The sequence below is a fragment of the Euprymna scolopes genome, chromosome 14 (assembly GCF_053919585.1).
Source record: "Euprymna scolopes isolate OS-2025 chromosome 14, ASM5391958v1, whole genome shotgun sequence".
Taxonomy (NCBI): Eukaryota; Metazoa; Mollusca; class Cephalopoda; order Sepiida; family Sepiolidae; genus Euprymna; species Euprymna scolopes.
In genome coordinates, this window is record NC_136495.1 from 79,403,616 (window position 1) to 79,428,245 (window position 24,630).

Consider the following 24,630-nt stretch of genomic DNA (forward strand, 5'->3'; position numbering starts at 1 on the left):
TTTAAAAATGGGTTTTAAGTAGGAACAACCTCTCTCTCCCACATTACAAAATGGTAAACACGGTAAAAGATGCTAGCTAAGAAATCTTTTTTGTTTAAGAGACAAGATTGACCAACCAACCCCCCCCTCCAACTCTTTTGAGTTAGCCTTGTGCCTAAATTTTTTATTCATTTGTTTTTTTGTTTTTTTTTTGTATTTTATATTTTTCATGTGAATAAAAGATTTGATACCTCAAAGTGTAGTATCTGTTTTGATACTACACTTAAAGTTAGTCGTGAAGGATTTCTCCTCTACTGAGACAATTTTTAATTTTTGTTCCTTTCTCCACATTAAACAATGATCTTCGTGTCTAACTCTGTCCTCGTTGGGAAGCAAATTAAATAGCAACTATATTTTCAAAGCAATTGCATGATAACGAGATCATTTTCTTATAAATGAGAATAATCATTCATAAGATATTTCAAGGTGTGCTTTGTGTTAAAAGTTAAATTTTTTGGGTGCTTAAGTTTTTCCACTCAGCATTTTTTTTTTGGGGGGGGGGTCCAGCTTTTGGGCTGAAGCTCAAAAAAAAAAGCTCAAAAACCTGTGCGACTGGTCCAGTGGCCAAGTTCTCTCTCAAGCACAGTGGGTTTTTTATGGAACCCTAATTCCGACCACCATCTCTTTGAGATTAGCATTTCCCCCTCTGTCTTTTGGAGATTAGCATTTCTCCCTCTGATCTCTTTTTCTCTCTCTTAACTCCCTTTTCTCTTTTCTACTCTTTCCCTTTGTTCTAAAGAAATTTTATTATCAAACTATGCCAGAGGTCTGCTATCCAGCCATGACAATCTTTTACTGTTATCAAAACTAAATCAACAAATAGAAAACAAAGCCTATCCAAAATCATTTTTCAAAATAAGATATCTAATCAGCAATAACTTGTTGATATTTCGCTGGGGAGCTGTCATCTCAATTATCACTGAGAGACCTATTTTTCTGCCATCTTTGAAAAATACATAGTTTTTTATTGTGTTAAAGCATCTAGATTCTTTGACCAAGTGTCAACACCCCCAACAGTGTCCAACCCTCATGACTATCTGGTGCTGGTGAAAATCTCATTACACCCTTACCTGAAGGTTTGAAACCCATGCGACATGTGATTGACGCTACTCACTAGTGCACACATACAGTTTCAGGCATGCATACATATTCACACAAGCACATTTGCTCACAGGCAAGCATAAATTCACCAATCTCAAATAATGTAATTGAACCAACATTGCACACGTTTTGCTTTGCACCTAAACAAACAAAAAATGTAAGAGTTTGAAAAATGTAAGTGATGAAATAAAATTAATGTTATCCCAAGCTAAAGGCTCCCCTGTTTAGACGTTGCAACCCACTGGTTGGAAACCTCCTGATCTAAATGAGGTTTGGGCCCATTTCTCACACCAACGGTAAAGTTAAAGCGTTCTTTCAAATTAGTTCAACTTGACAGTGTATATATCTATAATATAAAGCTGAACGTCTGTGTATGTGTCTGGTCACGAATAGGCTCCTATATGGTTGACTATTATAAAAAACTGATCACATATAATGATAGATGTATCGAGACACAGGAATGAGTATGTTTGATCTCTCATAATGATGATTCATTAAAATTGTGGGGTCTGCGTACACGCCTGATTCACAAAGTATGGAAATAAAAAATTTTCAGATTTAAAAAAAAAAACGTTTACAAGTGTTTTTGATATAGGTGTACATAATAATACTTTGATAAGTATGTTTTAACTTAAATAGGGATGGTATAATAAAATTGTGGGGTCTGCATTCGCGCCTGGCCTCCATAGAATGGAAATAGGCACAAACTTTAAAGACTTTTCATATCTATCTGTGTAAGTATACTTTGATAATTATGTTTCAGTTTGAAAAAATATGGTATAATAAAATTATGGGGTGTTCGTTCGCTCATGGTATAATAAATTATGGGGTTTATCTATTTTATTTTTACTTTCATCATATTTTGTTTTGGTTTTGATACCCCCAAATTCGAAGCTAGCTCTTTACAACCCTTCCTTTTCATAACCTATCATACTTTCATAAATCAGAGTCCATTTTTTGTAGGCTGTTTTTGAACCCAGTCAACGATGGGCACTTTTGCTAGTATATATATATATATATATATATATATATATATATATATATATATATATAATTAATGCTATATCAAGTGCAAGATTAACTGTTTTGCAAAAGGACAATTTATTACTCGGCTATTATTTTTTAATTCAATAATTTAACAACTAGTTTTGTAATGTTTATTTACGAGACAAATATTCAGCATTTTGTCAAATGTTTGAGACGCTTAATTTTCAACAAGTTGCAATCTATTTCTACTTTGCAGAAGAAAAAGGCAAATTGATTTCTTTTTTTCATTCTTTAGTCACGTTCAAAAATGGTAATTTTGATATTAAATTTACCTAAATGTTAATGTTTCCTTTATTCACATGAATAGATAAAGAACGCGATATAGTAAATAAAGTACTTGATAAAATTCAGTTGTAACTCACACTTTTCTGGGGGTTGAAGGTTCAATCCTCAGAGCTCGAGGCACTCAAAATATATTTTTTATTATTACTTCTTTATATATTGTATATAGGGCATAATTCACTTTGACACACTGGTTACCGTTAGATCACTGAAGTAAAACAACGTTGAGCCTGGTCAATACTAAAACGGGTAACCATTTAGGAATTCCAGGTGCTGTATGTGCTCTCCAGTTATCTAGCACTTCTTGCCACTGGACACAAGCAGTGCTGATTCGGGAGTGTAGTTTGGCTTGTGCAACCCTTGAAGAGAGAATCTGCAAGATCCTGATCTTTATCGGCCTTTGAAATGTTGCCATAGATGGTATCATCTACGTAGATGTCGATGAATGAACAAAGAATGTGATTTGGGAGGATGTTGAAGATCAGGAAGAGTTGAGCCTAGAATGAACCCTGAGGTATGCCAGTGTTAAATTTCTGCCCATCAACAACCACTTGAATAGATCTTTCAGAGAGAAAGGATTTGATGGTTGAGAGGACATTTCCAGCTATTCTGTAGCTGGAAATCTTATGAAATAGACCTTAGATGTATCAAAAGCTATTATTTTAGAAACAGTCTTCTTCGATAAATTCATTAATCCTTGCTAATTACTTAAGACTTCTGCTCGGTCATGGTTTAGGGAACGAGAGCATGCTACCACAGTGGACTAAATAAAGGGTTGCATTCGAAATTTTATACAGATTCCATAGTTAAACAATACATACCTGCAAAAGGTCGGAGGTTCTCAAAAGGAATAATCCGGAGAATCCAAATAATACGAATAATCAGTCCTCTGAAATATTGTTTCTGACAGACAATCTGTCAAAATTAAATTTGGAAATAGCATTGTTAGATGCAACTTTGCATCTCTATAAGAGTTTCAGTGTGTCTCTCATCTTATGGTCTGTATCATGCTTAACTTTCGAATAGCATTTTCACCTTTAAACACACAGATTAAATGAATGCGTTAAAAGAATATTGTTTTATTTCATTTCCAAAATCTTTCATGCATTATCAATTCATTAATCCGTTTGCCTTAAACACCTCAGTACTTTGACTATTAATATTTCTATTTTATTTTATTATTTTATTTTAGTTTTACTTTTTTATTTATTTTTTCTTAGAAATTAATAAAGTAGGATTTAAAAAATCTCATTTTTTTTTTTCAACTCGCTCCTCTCATGAACTCTTGCCTTAATGTACCTTGCCTTACTAATTATTTTTTATATTACAAACCTACAGCTAACGAATAAAACTTTTCAAAAGAAAATTACGTTATTCATGCCTCCAACTACTTGTTCTCTCTTTGATAACCGTCTTCTTTTTTTTCTTTCTTTTGTCTCTACACACGCACGCGCGCACACTCAATATCAATCTCGCCCTCTCACTTCGCCTCTCAATATCTATCACCCCCTCTCACTTCGCCTCTCAATATCTATTCTCCCCCTCTCACTTCGCCTCTCAATATCTATCTCCCCCTCTCACTTCGCCTCTCAATATCTATCTCCCCCTCTCACTTCGCCTCTCAATATCTATCTCCCCCTCTCACTTCGCCTCTCAATATCTATCTCCCCCTCTCACTTCGCCTCTCAATGTCTATCTCCCCCCCTCTCACTTCGCCTCTCAATGTCTATCTCCCCCCCTCCTCACTTCGCCTCTCAATGTCTATCTCCCCCCCTCCTCACTTCGCCTCTCAATGTCTATCTCCCCCCCTCCTCACTTCGCCTCTCAATGTCTATCTCCCCCCCTCCTCACTTCGCCTCTCAATGTCTATCTCCCCCCCTCCTCACTTCGCCTCTCAATGTCTATCTCCCCCCCTCCTCACTTCGCCTCTCAATGTCTATCTCCCCCCCTCCTCACTTCGCCTCTCAATGTCTATCTCCCCCCCTCCTCACTTCGCCTCTCAATGTCTATCTCCCCCCCTCCTCACTTCGCCTCTCAATGTCTATCTCCCCCCCTCCTCACTTCGCCTCTCAATGTCTATCTCCCCCCCTCCTCACTTCGCCTCTCAATGTCTATCTCCCCCCTCCTCACTTCGCTTCTCAATGTCTATCTCCCCCCCTCCTCACTTCGCCTCTCAATGTCTATCTCCCCCCCTCCTCACTTCGCCTCTCAATGTCTATCTCCCCCCCTCCTCACTTCTCCTCTCAATGTCTATCTCCCCCCTCATCACTTCGCCTCTCAATGTCTATCTCCCCCCCCTCATCACTTCGCCTCTCAATGTCTATCTCCCCCCCCTCCTCACTTCGCCTCTCAATGTCTATCTCCCCCCCTCCTCACTTCGCCTCTCAATGTCTATCTCCCCCCCTCCTCACTTCGCCTCTCAATGTCTATCTCCCCCCCTCCTCACTTCGCCTCTCAATGTCTATCTCACCCCCTCCTCACTTCGCCTCTCAATGTCTATCTCCCCCCCTCCTCACTTCGCCTCTCAATGTCTATCTCCCCCCCTCCTCACTTCGCCTCTCAATGTCTATCTCCCCCCCTCCTCACTTCGCCTCTCAATGTCTATCTCCCCCCTCCTCACTTCGCTTCTCAATGTCTATCTCCCCCCCTCCTCACTTCGCCTCTCAATGTCTATCTCCCCCCCTCCTCACTTCGCCTCTCAATGTCTATCTCCCCCCCTCCTCACTTCTCCTCTCAATGTCTATCTCCCCCCTCATCACTTCGCCTCTCAATGTCTATCTCCCCCCCCTCATCACTTCGCCTCTCAATGTCTATCTCCCCCCCCTCCTCACTTCGCCTCTCAATGTCTATCTCCCCCCCTCCTCACTTCGCCTCTCAATGTCTATCTCCCCCCCTCCTCACTTCGCCTCTCAATGTCTATCTCCCCCCCTCCTCACTTCGCCTCTCAATGTCTATCTCACCCCCTCCTCACTTCGCCTCTCAATGTCTATCTCCCCCCCTCCTCACTTCGCCTCTCAATGTCTATCTCCCCCCCTCCTCACTTCGCCTCTCAATGTCTATCTCCCCCCCTCCTCACTTCGCCTCTCAATGTCTATCTCCCCCCCTCCTCACTTCGCCTCTCAATGTCTATCTCCCCCCCTCCTCACTTCGCCTCTCAATGTCTATCTCCCCCCCTCCTCACTTCGCCTCTCAATGTCTATCTCCCCCCCTCCTCACTTCGCCTCTCAATGTCTATCTCCCCCCCTCCTCACTTCGCCTCTCAATGTCTATCTCCCCCCCTCCTCACTTCGCCTCTCAATGTCTATCTCCCCCCTCCTCACTTCGCCTCTCAATGTCTATCTCCCCCCCCTCCTCACTTCGCCTCTCAATGTCTATCTCCCCCCCCTCCTCACTTCGCCTCTCAATGTCTATCTCCCCCCCTCCTCACTTCGCCTCTCAATGTCTATCTCCCCCCCTCCTCACTTCGCCTCTCAATGTCTATCTCCCCCCCCTCCTCACTTCGCGTCTCAATGTCTATCTCCCCCCCCTCCTCACTTCGCGTCTCAATGTCTATCTCCCCCCCCTCCTCACTTCGCCTCTCAATGTCTATCTCCCCCCCCTCCTCACTTCGCCTCTCAATGTCTATCTCCCCCCCCTCCTCACTTCGCCTCTCAATGTCTATCTCCCCCCCCTCCTCACTTCGCCTCTCAATATCTATCTCCCCCCCCTCCTCACTTCGCCTCTCAATATCTATCTCCCCCCCCTCCTCACTTCGCCTCTCAATATCTATCTCCCCCCCCTCCTCACTTCGCCTCTCAATATCTATCTCCCCCCCCTCCTCACTTCGCCTCTCAATATCTATCTCCCCCCCCTCCTCACTTCGCCTCTCAATATCTATCTCCCCCCCCTCCTCACTTCGCCTCTCAATATCTATCTCCCCCCCCTCCTCACTTCGCCTCTCAATATCTATCTCACCCCCTCCTCCTCACTTCGCCTCTCAATATTTGTACGCCCCACCCACACATACTCATGTATTTCATTTATCTATCGCTGCCTCTCAAGAGATATTACTTTACAGAATAGCTGCCTTCAAGTTATGCATCACCCCTTTTTATTTTCTCTGGTGCAAATTAGAAGCCAATGTGACATTAAATATTCACACTCACCTGGTTTAATTTTTTTCTTTCTGTATGTGTGTCCTCCATTTTTTTCTTTTTCTTTCCTTTTTTTTTTTTTTAAATTTTTTTTTTTAACACATTTGATCTTTCAAATCTAATGCAACTTTATTCCTACTTAACTGCATTTTTGTATCTGTATTTAAAGAAATAAGTTAAATTTATACGTCGTTGTGCGTTCTCTGCAACACATGATAATCAAGATTATTGTCTGGTTTATTGATTTAAAAGTTTCGGGGGAAATTGGAGATAATATACTAGCTTGCACTACGGTGTTACCCGGGAAGTAATTAGAATTCTGTGTGCTTCTGCTCTCAACTCTGAACCTCATTATTTTGTTTTCTTTAAGTTCTCAAATAAAACATGACCTCATCTTTACTGCTCATGGGTATCCAATGTGAATTTTCACCCCCACAATATGAAAAAAAAAAAAAAAATAATACAAATTATTCCAACTATTCTGTAACGTAACATCGCAGAAACGAACAAACAAAAATGGATAGAAAAAAATAACTATCCGCTTCAGCATTTTTAAAAAGTGCAAATGAAATTCATTTGTTCGTGTTTTTTCCAAAACAACGCATTTCATTATTTTTCCAAAGTCTCTTTGCACAAAATAGTTTCCGTCACTGCCCTCAGTCAGCACCCTCTCTCCCTCGACTTTCACACGCCCATCTTGCCTGGTCCCGTTTTGCTTCTAACCACGTGCTGTCCTTTTTTGTCTTATGACGCAAGCTTTTGCTTACCTGCTTTGATGACTGCTGCTGCTAATATTTTCGCTAGTCATCTATCTTTCGTCTGCTGCTGCTATTTTCAGAGGTGCTCATACGCTCTGTTACAATTGTATTCTTTGTAAAATTTTACTTTAAGTTATATTTGATCTTGGTATAGGTCTTTTACTTAAATTGTATCCCTGGTAAGCGATAAGAGGAATCCATAATTGAATGTTACTCCAGATGGAATCGAAAGGAAATTTGAATGGTGTCATGAAATTCTTTGAAAAATTTAATCCTTATTCAAACTAATTTGAAAGTTTTATTAACATGTCGATTTCTATATAAAAAAAAAACAAAGAAAACAAACGTTCTTTTTTCTGTATGTAAACGATATATATATATATAATATATATATATATATATATATATATAATGAGCAAACAGTTAATAAAATATGTTAAAAAACACTTTGAAATGAGTTAAAAACATTTAATCTGAAAAGGAAACACTAGATAAATGGATAGTCCTTAATCTGCGGAGTTTCGAAGAAATACTCTCCTTCTCATCAGAGGGTAGGAATTAGCAAAATGCGGGATCGGATTTTGCATGCAGAAGTATTTGATGAAACAACAAGTAAGATAAAGATCTTACTTGAAAACAAAATAAGTTAAGCAGGGGGAATATGGTAAAGAAAAAGGTGATTACACATGAATGGATAGTCTGGAAGATAAAAAATCCAGTGACGGTAAAATCCAAATGTAAAACTTCAAGTAACAGTGGGAGTAATATTTTATTCAACTTACTCTGCAAAGTTAACATTTTTTTTTTTTTTTTTTTTTTTTCAATTTTGCCCCCCCCCCCCCCATGGCAGCAAATTTTGTTAGCTAAAAACCAAATCGAAAGTGTGCTGAAAGTCCAAATACCCTATATATCAAATTTCAACTTGGTAGACCAAATATTCAGAGATAAGTTTGGTAGAGGCCTTTTGCATACACGCTGATAAGATATATATATATAAATTCCATGTGCTAGAACGTTTGTATCTTAAGTTCTATGCAATTATGTACAACGTGAAAAATATGCATAAATAGAACTGTGCGCATAATAGTTAAATGAAACCAATCATTCAATAAGATGCCATAAAAATTGAATAATTAAAGTTTAATTTTCAAAGAATATGCAAATTAGTTTAATCTCTTAATAATTTGAGTATATTATGAAATTCAGTTTTAATAATTTTTAAATAGAAAAATAGATCTGGCCTTCGAACCAAGATAACAGTGTAGTATCTGTTCTGGCACTACACTTAAGTTAATTTGTCCTTAGTCAATGTAGGGGAAAGGCAATTTTTATTTTTGCAGTTTCCAAAGTGCCTCTTTTTTTTGGGGGGGGGGCTGGGTTTCCTTCAAATTAAAAGCGACCTTGTGTCACATTTTGCTTTTGTCATAAAGCAAATAAATACGAATAGAAAAAGGCTTTTAATACCAATGTTAGAGCGAGAAAAAACTAAACTTTCTAGGTGTAATAGCTTTTAAAAAGTTCCCATCTGTAATGAGAAAGTTCTAATAGGATACTATCCATATTCTGATTTCTGGATTTTCACTTCATGCTATTCAAGTTAAATCTGTTTTCGTTGTCCAATGACCAAAAGTTGCATTTTGCAAACAAAAACACCTATTATCGCTAAATCTCTCTCTCAACCAAATAATTCTACTGCTAGAGATCTCCTTCTGCTATGACTAAACAATATATTCAATTTATGTTAGGTACGTGCAAAATGAATGCCGATGCTTAAAATGTATAAACATTTGGATCCCTCCCTTTACTTAAAAATTCACCAAAAATCAAGAAATTAATCAATTTTAATGAAATTTTCAGTATTTATCAAATCATATCACGGAATATAATGAGTACATTATTTTTACTTAAATCTTAGTGGAAATATTATGTTTTAACAAAAAAATACCTTTATTAAAGCTATGGTTTTCAGTAGTAAAAAAAAAAAATGCATGAATTTATTCTTGCTGTTTTTTTTTTGTTTTTTTAATGAAAATAAAGCATCATAAATTGTAACAATTAAATTAAATAAACAAATGTAATTTTTACAGGAACATTACAAAAAAAAACCCCAAAGTTCGTATTAATGAATTCAATATAACTCAAAGAAAAATTAATTTCTCTAACTACCGATATTATCATTCAATTAAGCATTGTTTATTTAATATTTTCACACAAAAAAAATTATAAATTAAAAAAAAATATTTCTACTTTTGTTTTTGAATTACAGGTTTTACATAATTTTTATATGCACGATTCTAATATTATCCTTGCTTGCATGAATATGAAATTTTCAGCGTAACACAATTTTTTTGTAATCTTGAAAAATAAAACTTATTTAAAAGCAGATACATAGAAAAATAATTAAAGTAAAAAAATTAGACAAACGTTCATGTTAGGAATGTACAGATGCACATCTGGGAGAGAAAAAAACAGCACCCTCCCCTTAACTACCTGACGACATTTTCATACAGCCTTTCGAATGTTTTATATTTTGGGTTTTTGTATAATCTATGTAACGAGGAATTTTTTTGAGTTGAACGAAGCAAGAATCTCTCGCTTTTGGGAGCTAATTAAGCTTTTTTTGTACAAACAAGGTGTGTTTTGTTTTGTTTTTTTTAAATTTAATATCTTAGGACTTTACTAATTATCTTTGAAATAAACCTAGAAAACTTTATCTTTTAAAGGATTTTTACAGTGAATTTATATAACTTCAAAATTTAACGGAATTTAACGTCATGAAAACATTTTTCATAACTTTCTTTTTCACGCGTTATTACGGATTTGTTCCTAGTCTAGGGTTAAAGGAACACCGCAAACATATCAATAAAAAATAAGAGTAAAAAAAAGACAATTTGAAAAGAAAACAAATTTTTATTACAAAGAAAAGAAAATCAAAATATAGAAAATAAACAAATGTCTAATAAGCTTATATATAATCGATAGTGTAAGGGGAGTAAGTGTTTTCTAGTTATTTCTCTTTTAATAGAAGTCAATGTTTTTACAGTAATGTTTGTCTTTATCTTTAGACATAAATGCTTTTTTGGTCAAATATAATTCAGAAAAATCTATATTTACCAGTTTGTTGATGAAAGATTTTTCTCTGTATCTTGTTTGGTTCATCGGTTATTTTAACGACTCGAGTTTTCTTGTGTTTTCCTTCGGTCGCCTCTCCTTGCGTCCCAACGTCATGTTATAACGGAGTTATGAATTGCGCTAGTTATCTATTTATAGCGATCACTAGAGAAAGTTCTGGAACAAACAGTTTAGAATGTTCTTTTGTTCCATGTTTTGAAAATCTCCAGAGACGCTAAAAAAACGTTTTACATTCAAATTCTTAAGTAATACTTTTTATATTATTTTATATAATCTTTTATTTCCTTTTTAATTAATTTATTATTTTATTATTATATATGTTAAGTATTTTTATTTTGTTATAATTAATAATAATATTATTTTTTTGTTTTTATTATGTTATTTGGATAATTAATATTATTATAAATATTAATTGTATTAATAATTACTTTTATTATATTTTATTTTTATGTTATTATTTGAATAGTTAATATTATCTTTTGTGTAATAAATCATGATTTCTTCATATCGAAAGAGGAAAATATATCATCCCATGAGGTACAAATATTTTTTTTTTCCTTTTGGAAATTAACTTTGGTCTTTAATCTTTCAAATACAATCAAAAAGTGGTCAGAAATCTACAAAAAAATTATGATAAATCGGCTTTCAAAACTTTGTCCCCCTATCTTTATTTCACCATTTTTGCCCTACCTAGTTTATACAGAGCTACAAATGATCCATCACGTATAACCTAGTAAATAGTCTGAATTGTGCTAACGGCATCTCACTTTTTTGTTGGAGGCTTTTCTTTACAGCACTCAACGATTTTGTCATTTACTTTAGTGGGGTGAGGGTCGGTATTGCTAATTACAGAAATTCAAAGAAACATTTTTTAAGCAAAAATAAACAATTGAAAATCATAACTCATAAATTATAAAATGAAAAATGTTATTTTTTTTTATTTGATTAGTGAAATTATGTCAATTAAATGGAGCAAATGTATCTATTGGTAATCTAGAGCATGAATCTGTGTCCAACAATGAAAACTACATCTAATCAGTGAGATGTTGCTCTGACAAGTTAGCTGTCCATACTCCCCCCCCTCCACATACACACACTAATTACTGTCTCTTTTTTCACAAGCCCCCATGTGTACCAACTTTTTTGACTGCTAAATGTAACCACACACAACAATTATAAGCTAATTTTGATGTAATTATGTAAATAGTTTTATTGTTTCAATGTAAATAAATCTTGTTACAAAAAAGTTGCCTTTTTTTTTTTTTTTCGATTGTTTTGTTCAAAACAAGTAACATTTTCTCCATTTCTGACAGAACAAGTACCCTCATAAATTAAAAAAAACGCTTAAAATATATAAAGGAACGAACTGTGTAAATTCATATTTAAAATATTCATTAAATTAAATAGGTTTTGGAGTGGATGGGGAGGGATTTATGCGACAATGTCATAAAAACTTGGTTCAGACGTGTGCGGTTGTATATGGTGATATATAATCACATTTATATAAAGGAAATAAAGACAATACAATGCAGAGGTGTAATGGATAGACACAATGTAAGGCAAATTAAGACATAACTATGCAGATTCAACTTTTATTAATATATTGTGTTTTTATTAAATATTTGGTAAAACTTGCGGAGAACGTTTTATTTTACAGTTGTTTTTAAAAAAGAATCAGAAATTCAAATTTCGTTTGTTTTAATCATTTTTTTTTTTTTTTTTTTTTTTTTAAATTGCGCATGCACCACCCAAAATGTCGAAAGTAATTGAAAGAATAACATTCAACAATCGTACTTTTGTTGAATAGCGGGGGACATTTTTAAGGATGACGCTGAGTTCATATTGGCCCAATACATATAACGGATATAACGATAGTGATGAGGGAGAGAGGAGAGAAGGAGACATTTATACATATACAGTTCTGTTCTGAGATGCTTGGGACTTCATATGTATACTGAGGGTGATAGGGTGATATAGTTCTTATATTTCTTGTAACACGTATAGAGAGGAGGAGAGATACATATTCTTGAGAGGGTTACGCAATGTTCATAATAAGATGCTTAACATATTACCTTTTGGGTGTTGAAAGATGACACGATGACATCAGTTTTACAAAAACACAAAGATGATACTTTATTCATTGGACTAGTCGAATGCTGATGACGCCAGGAATTCAAATTCGGGGTCTACATTGTTTACTGTTCTTCCTTTCACTTCCAAAGGTCGGCTGACCACTGACTGACTAGCAGACTCAGCTACTCTGAAATTCGAACTCATAGAACTATATGGAGAATCGTCTTTTGTCTATGACGTCAGGAGTGTGTTTCCCAAACGTGACCAATTCACGTGGCTATGCACACGTTTTTCCAAAACACACTTTTGCAAACAAAGAATCCTCTCCTAACTTATTTTTTTAACCTAACCTATTTTTTAACAATGTATTTTTAATTTGTATTGTTCATTCTTTTTAACTGACATTTTTAATATTCAGTTTTATAAAAGAATAAACAATCAATTCTTTTTACAATATAAACAATTATCTAATTATTTATAATAGAATTTAACAATAGACCTTTTTAACATTCCGATTTCTAACATTCTATTTCTTAACCTTGCTTACAACGTTCGAGTCTCGGCTTATCCTAATATCATTTTCACTTATCTAATGTTCTTATTTACATGGAAAGGGGACAGCTCTTTTTTCTGTAACACTTTTTATATTAAAAAAAAAAAAATTATATATAAAAATAACATTTTATTAACAGAAACAATAATTTTTAAACAAAAAAAATTAATTTGGTATACCTTTTTTTTTTTTTTTTTTTACATAAGTGCAACTGCCTGTTCACTTTTATAGGTTTACGGGTATACTTACAACAAATAAAAACCCCCAACCTCCCCCTGTTAAGAACGGCTTTTGGAATAGACATCTTCAACCTCACCGTGTTAAGAACAACTTTCAGAATTTGGCACTTCAGGCATATGTCTGTTTTGGGCAATACTCTGTTTAATGAGAAACTTAAACCTTTTTGTTCCCAGATGGTTATTATTGCATAAAAAATTCTTATAATTGCAACTTGAGCACATATCGATGGTCATACTATCCATTTTTTTAAACTTAATTTTTAGTTTATCAATTACTTTCAATTTTTTTTTTTTTTTTTTTTTTTTTTTTTTTGGTGCATGCGCAATTTAAAAATAAAAAAATAAAAATGGAACAAAATTTAAATTTTCACTCCATTTTTAAAACAACGGTAAAACAGAGCGTTCTCCACACGTTTTACCAAATAATTTGTTTACATTGTGTACTTACATCAATATGGTCAGATGGAAGTTTAGTATTGTATATTTTAGGAAAATTATCCTTCATCAGATGTGTGTTCCATTTTAGTTCAAACGTTTGAACTAAAGTCGAACACACATCTGAGGGCGAGAATTTTTCCCTAAATATCATACAATATTGAACTTTCAGCTCACCATATTGCCACAAGTAAAACATCTAATGCAATTATGAAATATAAGAAAAAAAAAAAAACATATATATTAAATGATGAATCTGCATGACTTGTTTCATTGTTATGCCTTAATTTGTTTTTGTGTTGATCCGTTACACCTCTGCATTGTATTGCCTCCTAAAATTTCCTTGATAGACACACTAGCCAATACTTCAAATGAACTACATTGACGTCTTACGCTATTATTTCTTTTTAATGCTGGTCAAAAATAATTTTAAAACATTACCTGAAAATATATAAAAGCCACCATAAAATATAACATGTAGGTAAGTATTGTTTGCTTCAGCATGTTTCATCATCATTGGTTTGACATCTGTTTGATACCTTTTTTTTTTTTTTTTTTTTTTTTTTTTTTTTACATAGGCATCACCACATTATCAAGGCCCAGAGGCCACTCAAGGATAAGGGTTAAAGAGTGTACAGTAGAAATTGGACAATATAGTAATCATTAGTAATGAAAATTTGGTAAATTTGATAACTTATATGGAACGGCTCATCAAGAACTTATTTACTTTAGACTTGAACACAACCATATTGTAGTCAGCCGGAAAGCAGGAAAACGGAAGACAATTCCACAGGCGTGCAGTTCTAAGAAAGAAGCTTTGCTCATGGAATCTACGTTTAGGTTTAGGCACAGATAAAGAGTGGGGGGAATTATTGATAGTGTTTACAGCTAGACGAGTGTTTCTTGTGAAAGTTTGGCGAGGGGGGACCATAGATTGAAGCTCAGTCGAACACTTTCCATGAAAATAACGATACATCAGAGACAAACTCGCAATATCTCTTCTGTGAGATAGAGGTTGCAGCGAAAAGAAAAGGACATCTCCTACGAGGCTACGAAGTCTATTTTGAACTCTATCAAGGCAGGACAAGTCCTTTCTAGCAGCTCCTGCCCAGATGTGGCAACAGTATTCCATCTTTGGACGTACCTGGCTCTTATATAGATAGAGAATAGCATCAGCAGTGAGATATTTACCGGATCGATAGAAAGATCCCACCATTTTTCCAGCGGCCTTGGCAACAGATTTGATGTACGTGTTCCATTTAAAAACTGATTTTTTAAACTAACTTATCTTTAGTCAGGTCATTATCATCCCCTATTTTTCTCAAATCCATCTTACTCACTTACTCCCATGTTTTTTGTGACCTTTCTCTGCCAACTGATCTTGCTACCTCAACTGCTCTACACTCCAAGAACTCTCATCCATTAGTTCAGTGTAACCAAATCAGCAAAGTCTCATCTTCTACGTGCATCTCCCTATAATGTTGAATCTTTAATCTTCCTCTGGGGTCTTCTGATCTAATCTTGTCTATAAGTCTCACGTTACACATCTATTATATCATTTCTCTCAATGAAACCTTTACTGGCCAGGTCTCACTGTTATGAAAGGGTATTTTCCTTATAAAAAGTGTTGACATTCCATATTTCTTGTAAAAATGAGTAGAATATTAAAATATTCTATTTAGATTGTTTTCAGAACAATCTGGAACAATCAAGAAAATGTAGAGATATAGGTTATTGGCATGCATCAGAAGTTTATTAGCACTGTAAATGGATCCCATTTTCTTTGTAGCAGTTTTGGCAGTGTCTTCTATGTATTTATTCTAATTTATATTACCTGAGGAGTTTGAGTGTTGGATATTATTAGCTGTAGCAATTTGTGGTTGAAAATTGTTAAAGGGAAGGAGCTTTCCTTAAAATTAACATAATGCCATTAAATTTTACCATTCATTTGTCTTCATTCAAATATATTAAAGATTTTAATAGTATTTTGAAAGTAAAGTTAATAATTACTGTATTGTTTAGTCATTGCATTCTTAATTGAATCAAATTGTTATATCTAAAACTATAATTATTCTTAAACTTTAAATGTTTTAATTTCAATCTATAAAATGAGTATGTATAAATAACTTCTAAAACTTTCAATGCATACAAAGATATACAGTGATGATCATATTTATTGGCACGGTAAAATAAAAGTCAAAATTTTGTCTAATAAATTCTAAAAAAGGGATTAAATTAAAGAAAATAACAAAGTATATTATTTATTTTTAACTGGCCTTTCCGATGCAGCAATCGGATTTTAGAAAAAATAAATAACAAAGGAACAACAAACATAATTGCAAAAAACCCTTGTTCAAAATTATTGGCACGATTTATTTAATAATCAATTGTATAGCCTTTGGCCTTGATTACCTTCCTCAGTCGCTTTTCATAGTTTACAACCAAGTTGTTGCACTCTTCAGTAGTAATTTTAGCCCACTCTTCCTGACAATAATCCTCCAATTGAATAAGATTCTTAGGCTTCCTTTGCATTACCCTCAATTTTAATGTTCTCCATAAATTTTCAATTGGATTAAGGTCTGGGCTTTGTGATGGCCACTCCAAAACATTAATATGATTGTCCTCAAGCCATTTCTTAGTCAGTTTAGCCGAATGCTTTGGGTCATTATCTTGCATGAACCACCAACGACGACCAAGTGAGAGCTCTTTAGCAGAGTCTTTCAGGTTTTCATCCAATATTTTAACATAATCTTCCTTTTTTATGCTACCTGTGACCTTAACAAGTCGCCCTGGTCCAGAGGCAGCAAAGGATCCCCAAAACATCAAACTGCCTCCACCGTGCTTCACTGTGGGTATGGTGTTCTTAGGCAGGAAAGCTTCGCCAGATTTTCTGTAAATATAAGACACTTTATTATGGCCAAATAACTCTATTTTCGTTTCGTCAGTCCATAGAACACGTTTCCAGAATGCAACATCTTTATCAATATGACGTTTTGCAAAGGCTAGCCTTGCTTTCAGGTGCATAGGCTTCAATAAGGGAGTCTTTCTCGGACGACATGCTTTTAAACCAGCTCTCTTCAAAACTCTACCAACTGTATGTCGAGATACATTCACTCCAGAGGTGCTCTGTTCATCAACAATCTCCCCAACAGAGATCCTTGGGTTTTGTTTTACTTGTCGAACAATTTTCCGTTCATCTCTTGGGGAAAGAATCCTTTTTCTCCCTCTACCCCCTAAACTCATAACGTGGCCTTGCGATTTGAACTTGTTTATTATGGCTCTAACAGTGGATTTGGGAAGGTTTAGCTTCTTTGAAATCTTATCATAGCCCTCCCCATTGGTATGGCATGCTACAACAAGCTTCCTGACGTCTTCGCTGTGTTCCTTAGTTTTAACCATGGCGATTGAAAATTATAATTTAGTCACTTATAATAGTTTAAATAAATCGCTATCTAAAAATTATCTGAAAAAAATTATTCACTGAATTAGCGTTAAACAAGCATAATATGGCTATAAAAAAGTTCAGAAAGCACGTAAACCGGAAATTGATTGATATTATACTGATACTAAAAGAAAAACAAAGCCGTGCCAATAATTTTGAACAAGGGTTTTTTGCAATTATGTTTGTTGTTCCTTTGTTATTTATTTTTTCTAAAATCCGATTGCTGCATCGGAAAGGCCAGTTAAAAATACATAATATACTTTGTTATTTTCTTTAATTTAATCCTTTTTTTAGAATTTATTAGACAAAATTTAACTTTTATTTTACCGTGCCAATAAATATGATCATCACTGTACATCCAAACATTTGCTAAAAATTTTAAACTCAGAAAATGTATGTGTAAGAGAAGAGATTGGAAGGGGATTATGTATTCAGATATGTTAAATCGGTAAGCAAATTGTTTTAACTCTATAATCTGTTTCCTTAGCAAACATTTGGAAAATTTTTTTTTTTTTTTTTTTTTTGCATATGTTGCTATAGCTAATAAATATTCAACTAGAGAAACATGCAATTGTACGAATCTGCATTTAAATGAAATTTGAGACCGATAAAATATAATATTTAAAAAATATGAACCATAAAGGCATTCATTTTGCAAAAGAAAAAAAAATCTTGTGTTGTGGATGATTTAAATAATGTTGAATATGTAAAATGCCCTTTTCTTTTTTCTTTTTTTTTCTCTTGATGTGGTGTTTATGATTCAAAGATGTTCAATTTTATTTATTCAAATGTTTTTTTTTTTTTTTCTTTTTTACATTTCAGTCGGTGAATAAATCTTTTCATATTTATGCTAGATTGTTTGAATATATAAAACTATAATAAATATTCTTTTTATGTATTGATAAAAAAAATAAAACCTACAGATTTAAAACAAAAAGATTTGCATTTCTGATTTTAATAAGACATTTGGATCAACTATCAATCAGAATTATTAACCGCTTTAAAATATTTTATTTCTAATCAAAATGTTTGACATAAGTAATTTCATAAAACTGCTGTTACATTTTTGACTACTACTTCAAGGAACTAGGAAGAATTAATGTAATGAAGTTGGTTTTATTTTATTGTAAATGTTTGTCGATTCACATCAAAGGGGAAAGAAAAAAAAAGGGAAATAAAGCCAGGAGTTTTTGGTTTGGATATGAAAACGTCTTTTCGTATTTTGTATCATAAAATAGATGCTGTTTTATTTCTGTGGCCGTTATAATATTCCCCCACCTCGCAAGATAACGGTTTGATTAATTTTTATTATTATGCTTTTGTCTCTTAAGCGCTTGTTCATCCTGTTGTTTAATATTAAACAAATTCGTTCTTTTTTCCATGTCAATGCTCTACTTGAAATTCTCGTTTTCAGTTTGTGTAAACAATTAGGCTTGTTATTTGTAGTTGTATTTTGTGCATGTTTTTGTTTTCAATGTAAGGTTTTAAACGATCTGTTGAAACTTGTGTATGTATGTTTTTGATTAGTTTCTACTTAGAAATATTTTGGTGTTCATTCGAACACTGTAAGGACCTGAGTAGGGTGCTTCTAGCAGTTTTCGAACACGATCAATTCTAATCCAAACTTTTGAACAAGTTTGAAATCGATCTGGCACGTCTGTTTTTATTGCTAATCATGCTCTGTTTGAAAAGTCTGTCAAATCAAATTTTGCCAGAGTTTTATGCAGCTTGCTTGTAAAATATTGTGTAATCGATTATTTTCTATATCCATCATTAATTGTAGCAACAATATTTGTGTACCTGTAACGGTATAAAAGGGGGGAAAATTGGAACAGTTGGGTATACTTCGAATTCCCAAAAGAATTATTGGTAGCACTGAAATCCAGGATTCCTTTCGGGCCATGATAGCTGCTTTAATAGTTCTGTGAGCTCTCTCTATGGGTCCATTGCATTGTGGGTGATAAGCTGTTCGTAGTCTCAAAAATCCGAAACTTATTGATAATTCAAGGAATAATTCACTTTCGAATTGTGTGCCTCTGTTATAACATGGAGTGGAACATGAAATCGAGTGATTCATGTATTAACAAAAGCTTCTGCAACGGTTTGTGCTGTAATGTTTGATATCGGTTGTGCCTGTACCCAGCAAATGGCTTGCTCTATAACACGTTAAAATGTACCAATTATGATGTAAAGATTGTTTCAGCATTTTCCGGGTGATAGTGGTCCAACTATATCAATGTGCATGGTGTGAAATCTTGATGATGGTATTTCCAGTGTTTGTGCAAGTGATTTAGTATGTCTGTATATTTTTGCTTATTGGCAAGATGCACATGATGAACATAATTCTTCGATCGTTTTGTTCATATGTGGCCAGTAAAATCCAGCTTTTATCATTCAGATAGATGCTTTTATTCCAGGGTGTGATACAGAATATAAACTGTCAAAGATTTGCACTGTGTGAATGGCACAAAAGGTCTTGGGTATGACGTTGATGTATCGCACAATACATATTGATCTTTTCTGGATAATGTGAATTTCTGCAATTCTGGAAAGGACTTTATTTCAGGGTCTGATTTTTGTGCATTTGCCAGTGCTGGTAGATCATACATATCTATCTGTACAGCAAACGTTCGGCAGGACAGATAATCTGCAACCATATTTTGGCCATCTTTCACATGGGCTAGGTTTTAAATTAATTCCGTAATAATTGCTAGTTGTCTTTGTTGTCTGTGTTGTGACTTGGCAGGTTTTAGACTGTGGAATGCGCCGCATATTGGTTTGTGGTTCGTCAGAAGTAATACTTGATGACCTTCTATAAGATGGCGAAAGTGTAATACAGACAAATATGCCGCCAACAGCTCACAATCAAAAGTGGAATATCTAGTCTGTGTTGCAGTTAGTTTCTTTGAAAAGAATCCTATTGGTATTAGATTTCTATTTACAACAGCACCTACTGTATATTTACTACTGTCTGTAACCAATTGATATTGTGTACAATCTGGTTGGCAGTGGGATAATTCCGTTAGTTCACCAAGTACTTTTATAATAGAAGGATTTTGTTTCCAGATTATTCAAAGTAATCAATCCTTTAGTTGTCACCTCATTCTTTTTGATAAGAGCAAAACTAACTCCGCAAATCCCGATATTAATTTTCTGTAGAATCCTACAATACCAAGAAATCTGCATAGACTTTTGGCATCGTTAGGACACGGAAAGGATTCTATTTCTTTTACTTTATTAGTAGTTCGTGCAAGTCCCTTTGAATTAATCCTAATCCCAAGAAATCTAGTGACGTTATATCAAAAATAGATTGTCTTCTTGTAAGATTCTAAAAACTGTCTATATCTTTCTTGTGAGAATGTTTGTTATCACTGAAAATTAAAATATCTATGTATATAAAAAGTCTATATCTCTAACAAAATTTCTCCATATATCTTTAAAATGTCGCTGAGTTTTTTAATCCAACTGGTATAAATTCGCAATAAAAAAGGTTCATTGGAGAAATAATGGCTTTTTTCGGAATATCATCTGGGTGCATTTTGATTTTGTAGTATACTGAAATCAAATCTATTTTAAAAAACCGTTGCTTATTTGCAAGTTTCATGGTAAACAAATTTATATTGGGTATGGGGTGTCTATCGCATTTGGCTATGCTATTTAATGCACGGTAATCGCCACAGCAGTGGTATGCTCCACTTTGCTTAGGAACAAGATGTAGTGGGTTCGACCATTCGTTTACTGACGGTTATCAAACCTTCATTTAGGAGCTTTTTGAATTCTGCTTCAGTTGCTTTTAGTTTTTAGCAGATAGTTGTCTGGACTTTGCAAAAACTGGTGAGTGTTTGTGATAAACACCGCAGTCATTTTTACTGGTGTTCATGTGTGGGGAAATAATTTCCAGGTATTTATCCAGGCTGGTTTGAATAAATGGAGGTTCATATTAACTGGAGGTACTGTAGTCAATTTTAGATTCTTTCTGGTAGCAGTTAAGTTTTATTTCTGCAGTCAATTGTGAAACCGAATTTGTTTAAGAAATCGAATCCAAGGAGTGGATTGGTGACATCAGTGATCACGAACGTCCAAGAGAAGGATCTTTAGACTTTGTATTCCGATTTCCAGGCTTGTTTGCCAATGGCATTTTATCTGCTCTCCATTAGCAGTAGAAAGGGACACTGGTGTTGGGTTTAGTATGATACTATTTATCATTGATGCTGGTATTATTGAAATACTTGCACCAGTATCCACTATAAACTTTAATATCGTTGTCCCTAATCGTGCTGTGATTTGTAGTTGTGGCGAACTCCTGGGAGCAGACATGGTTCATGCAGTTAGTTTTCAGAGTCGCTTGGTGAAGGTGGCCTCGAGTTGGGTAGCATTTTTTTTTTAATTATTTTTCTTAGACCATATGCACCATGGTTTGCATGTCCTTGCCTGGTTGGTAAAGTATATATGTGCTTTACAGACTTTGGTTTTCTGGTAAATATGCTTTTATTCCTACTGTGATACCCTTATTCTCATTCATTTTTTTTTTTTTTCTCAATTTGCTAAGCGATAAATGCGGTTTCATTTATGTTACTCAGCAAGGGCATAAGTTCGTCTGCCAGTTTTCCTATTTCTGTAGGAGTTAGCTCTCTTTGTGAGGCAATAACTGGAGATTGTTGCTGGCACTGCTTGAAGAAATTTGTGCAGCACAATTTCTTCTCCGATACTTATTTGTTTTGCTATCGACAGTATCTCCTGTAAATATGACGAAGGTCGACCTGTTATTGTTGTTGTCAATATTAATTTATTGAGCAATTCTGGTTTTGTCTATTCATGTGCCTCGATTAGCGCATGTTTTACCTCCTCATAGCTTTGCGACTCGAGCATCAATATTAGTATTTTTGCAGACAGAGATGATATTACTGTAAGGAATTTTGTAGTTAAGGCTGTTATATTGCACAAATGGAATTGCGCTTCCAGAATGGAAATCCAGCCATTCACTGCCGTCTCCATTAATTCTGGTGTTTTAATGTTTTTGTTGGAGGCAAGTTTATATATAAATTTTTCTGCTGACAAGAAAACGTAAGGATTTTACTGTGTTTCAAGGATTTTGTATGAAAGCATTAATTCTGTGTAAAGGATTTTTTTTGTGTTTTGTCTCTTGAAAGGATTTGCTTTTTGTTTTGTCGAAGAAATATATAATTTCATAAACAGAATGTTTTCATTCAGGGAAAGTTGTTTTTAGTTATCTAATTTTGTTTGTTGTTTATTTTAATTAAAAAATTCTTTTGTTTGTGTTCCGTTTTTTTTTTTTTGTTTGTTTTTTTTTTTGTTTGAGAAGTTACTTTTTGATGAAATATATTTTGCAGCAGAAAATAATTGGGCTGGTGGGAACACTTACTATGGAATTTACTTGAAAACAGGTAAACCGCGTAGAAATTTATCGCACGCGTGTATAATTTTGTGGGGATATTTCAGTTCATTATGTCTTCGGTATCGTGGTGCCAAAATTTGCTTCCTTGTTTGCTCGTCTCCATTGAGAAAAGAAAATCAGAAGATTTCATTTGATGGTGGTCAGGGGTCACCATTTTTATATTTTTGACTACTACTTCAAGGAAGTTGGCCTTTTAATTGCTTATTTTATTATAAACGTTTGTCTACAAAAGAATTTTTTGTGGAACAGCGTCATACACGTGCGTCTATTCACATCTTGTTGAGAGAGGGGAAAGAAAAAAAAAAAGGAAATAAAGCTAGGAGTTTTTGGTTTAAATATAAAACGTCCTTTTGTATTTTGTATCATAAAATATAGATCCTGTTTAATTTCTGTGGCCGTTACACTGCATTATAATAATAGTTTAAATAAGTTGCGCATTCTACATGCCTATTATCTGTTCCAAATATACAGAAATAAAAAAATTGTTGGAAAAGAAATTTCAAGAATAATGTTAACTGTTACGAATTTATTAATCACAACATTAATTCAATAATTGGATTAAACTGTATAAAATTTGTCACATTTGAATTAAAATGATATTCTTTTTGCTGCCAAGATTTACGAATCTGTAATGATTGCCATCTCTATCTCTATCTATATATATATATATATATATATATATATGAGAGAGAAATATCCTGATATGCCTATTGCTAGACGTCACAACTTTATCTTGTTACGTCGCACCTCCCTTCCTCTTATAAGCATTAGGCTTTGAAATGCCTGGCATAAAGAGCATTCATAAACCATACACTTATTGTACCTATTTACTATGCCTCCCCACGGGACAGAGTTAGACACCAGGGTCGTTTTTTAACGTGGAGAAAAGGTACAAAAATAAAAATTGTCTCAGTCGTGAAGGATTTCTCCTCCACCGAAAGAGAACAAGAAATAGAAGTGCAGCATCTGAAGAACAGACCCTCGTTTCAAATTGATTAATAAATCAATATACACTAGTATGTTTTCTATTATCCAATATATTTAAAGAATCTTTACATAGTTCTTAATCCCATATATATATATATATATGCACACACCATATCTTTTTCATTTTATTTTCATCATAATTCACGTGTTTAATCTCATAGTATATATTTTTGAATTACTGAAAAATTAACATTGTCAAATTTTTAGGTAATATGCTAAATAAAATTCATACTGTTCATTTATAATTCATCAGGAAGTTTCCATTTACACAAAAATTTAAAAATTAAGATGTTTTAAAAATGATTAAAAAAAAAAAATTATTTATCTACATCCAAATGGGTGATTTTCTAAGTAAAACGATCTTTGAGGCGAAGATGATACTTAACCGTATTTGTTAAAAAAAATCAACAAGAAATATATATTTATATATAATGACCTCAACAGTGTAGTGGTGGGATATTGCTACTTGTCGGCTTAATAAGGAGTATGTACGTTGAGAGGACACAAGTGTTATGAGTTCATCAGAACATATTATATTCGAGTACTTTCAAACTGGTACAGGGATGCAAACATTGGTGCATACATGTTTCAGCCATGAAGCCTCTAGTTTAAACTTATTTCAAATGCAAATGTACAGAGTTCTTTTTTTTTTTTTCCAAACTTTTTTTTTTAGTGGAAATTAGGAAACGGATTCTATGCTATTTTCGCAAAGTTTTCAATTACCTTTTCATAATTTTATCTTATTACTTTTTATCATCTCACTGTATGAAAACATTTATACAAATTTATTACCCAGTAATAAATTTTGAAGCTGATTCTGGATCAATAAGCTGCAGAAAAACAATTGTGTGTGTATATTGCATACACACACACACATATATGTACATACACACACAAGATGCCAATTTAGGAGTTTTGAATGAAATATTTGTAGCTTTTACTCTCAAATACACTATGCCCTTTGCGTCTTGCATCTGGATTAAGTAAAATCTG

The 24,630-nt window shown here is 34.2% G+C and overlaps 1 protein-coding gene across 1 annotated transcript in view; it reads left to right on the forward strand.

The window, feature by feature from the left end:
- LOC145293109 (heparan-sulfate 6-O-sulfotransferase 2-like) overlaps positions 1-24,630 on the forward strand; it is a 123,827-nt gene that overhangs the window by 42,131 nt on the left and 57,066 nt on the right. The gene's annotated exons all lie outside the window — the stretch shown is intronic.